Genomic DNA, 4,470 nt, shown 5'->3' with positions numbered 1-4,470 from the left:
ATCATTGATTGTTTGGCTGCCATATGCTTTCTCTGTGGCATATCAACATGTGAAAGTTTGTATGTTGTCGAGAGGCCTGTTCTGTGGCGCATGAACATGTGAAAATCGCTAATATGTGTATGGCAAATGATAGTGTTTTTTGGAAAATTGATGTATCGCCCCATGTGGCTGTTTTTCCTTTAGGTCATTTTCCCAAGCAGTGTTAATCTGTTAATCTATAGAGCTATGCTTCCCCTAAAAAAATTGAATTTCCTGGATTGCGCCGAATAGTTACTCTTAATTAACAGAGAGAATAATGACTTTACTAACACAAAGGTATGCGTTTACATTTATTAAAAGCAATCTTAAACAACAATCATATGAAGTACAAATCTGATGCTCCTATATGTTCTGTTACATGCAAAATGACTGGATTTCCACTAATCAACTATGTCTTTCGAGTTCTTGATACACCACACTTCTGAATGCCTTTGTCCATCAGTTCTTTAGCAACACAACTACGCCTTGTCCTAGGCCTTGAATTATTGTGCTGCTGAGTACCTTCCTGTTCTGATTCTTCTTCATGGTGATTGTTTACTTGTTTGGTATCAATACCAGCACATTTGCGAGTTACGGCGCGCTTTCTCTTGGGGCCTGCTTCCATATATTTTGATTTGATTATTTCTTGACTACCTTTAGTTTTTGGCTCTCCATCAAGGTGAAAAACACGACCTCTGCTGCTCATCCTACCCCTTTTAGTCCGGTTACTAGTGGGTTCATCATCCTCCGGTTCTTGCTTTATAGTTTTCATAACTGACAGCTTGTCTGGTTGCTCCTGCCAAAACATTTGTAGCAATTAGGGACGTGCAGAACTATAAAGAACACGGAATGCACCAAAAAACTTACATGTCTATCCTTTTGAATTCCCTTTTTCTAAGATTCCTTATCAACAATAGATATGGCTTCATCTTTCTCTTGACTATCCTGATTTTCGTATTCTTCATCAGAATGTACAACATGATGTGTGTTCCTAGTCCTAGTCTTTTTAGTGTACGTTACAATGGGTTTATCATCCTCCATCTGCCCATTCAAAACATTGGGTATGTCAGTAACACATGCTCGTACGAAAACATATCAATTTGAGTAAACTGCCATTAACATTCATTATGAAATATGGCATGCACATATAAAATAATATAGAGCATCATAGTAGAAATAGATGATACCTGCTCAACATTTGAATGATGTACTGATGGATCTTTTTCAGAATCTATGAAAAAGATTCTACAAACAGTGTATTCTTGATAACCGTACTTCAAATTGTAGTCATTCAATTTGAATTGAAAAATCAATCTCTGCCCACATATTTTCTGGATTTGTTTTGTCTGCTCATGAATATCGCAATCGTCCCTATCTATCAAAAACCTTGCAGATTGCTTAATCAATTTTTTTGCTTCTGCCTCAAACATGGTGCAAGTTGTTGTTGCACTCAGATCACATATCTCTAGCTTAAGTTTGTACCTAGTAATAAAATGGAACATGTGGTTAGTGCATGATAAATTACTAACTAAAGAATGAGATAGTATCAAATTCACCTTGGACATGTCTTCTCAGGTTCTTTTACACATTTTGGACAGTAGAAGTGGTTCCCTTGTTTTTGTACTTTTTTGTTGCATTTGCGGCATTCCATGTAGTACCACTCATCTGATGTATCAATTGACTTAATCATTGCTTCTGCAGTATAGAACTTTTCCTGTCCATTGCAGGTTAAATTAGCACATAAAATCTATGAAAAAAAATATGATACTAACTTTAAATACCTGTTTTTCATATTCATATGTAATTTCAGTTATTTCTTTTAGGGTTCTTCTGTTATAGAGCATCTGTTCTTGAATTGTGCCTTGCAAGTGGGCTTACGGTTCTATTTCCTCTACCATATCATCTTGCGAGCAATACCTATTTTGCATGAGATAAGAATCCATGTATGTAGTAGAACATGATTTTTCATACTACTGCAGAAATTCTGTTTCACCATGTTTGAAGCTCATTTGTTTCTGAGATATCCAAATCGTTATAAACTCTAGTTGCACCTGTAGAAGATAGCGAGTACTCTGCATGCACTTGATATATTAAATTATGTATAAAACACGCCTAGAAATACCTACCCATTATTAATACATATACAAACCTTTCAGTTTTCTAACAGTAGTTGATGTTACTATGACAACATGTCCCAAAGAATCTTCATCAATTTGACCAACCTTATTACCCCATAGTCTAATATTAATTTTTTGATCCCTGTACGTTCCAAGAGAAATACCTATTAGCATCCATGATAATTGTACTCATCTAATTGCTTTCAATGTACTCACTCAATTCAAAGGACAATATCTCGAATCTTTGTAATCCCATGGATTGTCTGTGTTTCTTCAATATGTCCTATGTAACTTGCTATGCCAATGACATCTGCTAAGTAAAGTGGTATTAATATGCAAAAAATAGGGAAGTTAATAATTGAAACAAATGTAATCATACCAGATAAGTAAATCTTCTGGTCATCTCTTGTGGAAAGAACTTCAACACTGCAAAACGTGAAGCTTTGTGCTGTTATTCTGATATTTTTTAGACCTTTTATCTCTTGAATTTTTGTCGTGTGCAAGAAATTTAGAATCTTTTCACTTTAAACTGGACGGAAATTCATTGCAGGCGTAACCTTAAAATTTGCTATCATGTACACTAAACCTTCTTGGATCAATGGTCTAAACTTGTTAACCATATGTTTCATTACCTTGCCATGTATCATAGTGCCCTGAAACATTGTAGTGGGAGAAGATGCATCAATCAATATTAAACTATCACAACTCACAATAGTGTGTTTATGCTGGAAAATCATAAACTTTCATCATTAAACTAACCTCTTCATCAAGTAGTATCATGTCAAGGCTAATAAGTTCATTGCTGTTGAGGTTAATGGCATCCCATAGCCTAATAATTCTGACCTTGACTTTCCAAGAATCCTTCTGATTGCTAATCTCATGGAGCATATCGTATGCCATTGTTTCGAAGGAAAGCGGAAGAAGTTAACCTATCAAAAACACAATTTTGAAGATCACTACTTTCTTAGTCTCTGCCAAATTTAAGGTTTCAGTTGGAAAGAAAGATTAAATATTGGTTGACATACAATTTGCAAGCAATATGAAGTGTATAGCCTAACAATTATATTGAACCAACAAAACAAATAATTTCTCTAAAAACTGGGCGAGAAAGCAATAGTGAAAAACACAATTTTGAAGATCACTACATTCTTAGTCTCTGCCAAACTGAATGCTTCAGTTGGAAAGAAAGTTAGATATTGGTTGACATGCAATTTGCAAGCAATATGAAGTGCATAGCCTAACAATTTGATTGAACCATAGTCTCTCTAAAAACAGGGCGAGAGAGCCAGAAAAGAATTTGAATTGTAAGCAAACACAATTTTGTCGATTAGTACTTTCTTACTCTCTGCCAAATTCAAGGATTCACATGTAAAGAAATATTTTCTTTTGCCCAGCATGAAGTTCGTAAGAATTAGGAAGTGAATAGGCTAAAAAATTGATTTAACCAATGAAACTAATAATCTCTGAAAAACTAGGCAACGGCAAAGCTTTCGTACCGAACAGGAGAAGGTTCACCAGCGACGATGTTGACGGCCGACAGGAGCCTCCTTGACGTGTAGATTGTTTGTGTTAGACTGCAGTTAATTTATAAGCTAGCAGCATGGGCTTGGTTTTTCTCCGTTGCAATCTCCACAAAGTGCCCAAAGAGTGTACGTGAGAAAAAATCTAGGATTGAATCCGAGGACTGTCAAAGGACGTGGTAGAAAACATGAATCCTAATACAATTGAAAAGATAAGGTCGATTCAAACTTTAAACCATGGAAAAAAATAAAAACGATAGTGACGAACCTGATCTATTCCCCAATTTGGTTGCTCCAATTTGAGAGAGATTCGTTTTTTTTTCATGGGAGGAGGAGGAGAGATTCCATGTCGTGAGCGCACCAGATCAATTCCCTAATTTGCTTGCTCCAATTTGAGAGATATGATTGATTTGTTTTTTGCAGGGATGAGACCATGGGGAGGAGGAGAGAGCGTGAGGAGACCATGGGGAGGAGGAGAGAACGTGAGGAGACCATGGCGTAAGATTGGTTCCTTCTTTTACGGGGAGAGTAAGAGACGTGGAGAAGATAGACTTTTTTAGGGCATTTTTTAGACAATTTTGAGGGCTATATACGTGGAGTAGATATATCGTGCAACCTTGATAGCATCCGGATGGCCTTTGTGATTGATTTATTTTCGATCTTTCCCTATAAAAAAATATGGTTGATCTGTACCGTAAAAACACGACCCCACCAGATTAACGGCTCATATTTTCTAATTAACATGGTAATTTCTTGGGAGTCTGTAATTAGTAGAGGTATAGATAGATAGATAGATAGATAGATATAGAGGTATA

General features: G+C 36.1%; 1 pseudogene; it reads right to left on the bottom strand.

Moving 5' to 3' along the window:
• Positions 1 to 280: 280 nt before the first annotated feature.
• Positions 281 to 4,221, bottom strand: LOC123181251 (uncharacterized; annotated as a pseudogene).
• Positions 4,222 to 4,470: the final 249 nt, after the last annotated feature.

Source organism: Triticum aestivum, chromosome 1D (genome assembly GCF_018294505.1).
Source record: "Triticum aestivum cultivar Chinese Spring chromosome 1D, IWGSC CS RefSeq v2.1, whole genome shotgun sequence".
Classification (NCBI taxonomy): Eukaryota; Viridiplantae; Streptophyta; class Magnoliopsida; order Poales; family Poaceae; genus Triticum; species Triticum aestivum.
The sequence above is the reverse complement of the archived record's forward strand: the minus strand, read 5'-3'. Positions and strand labels throughout refer to the sequence as shown.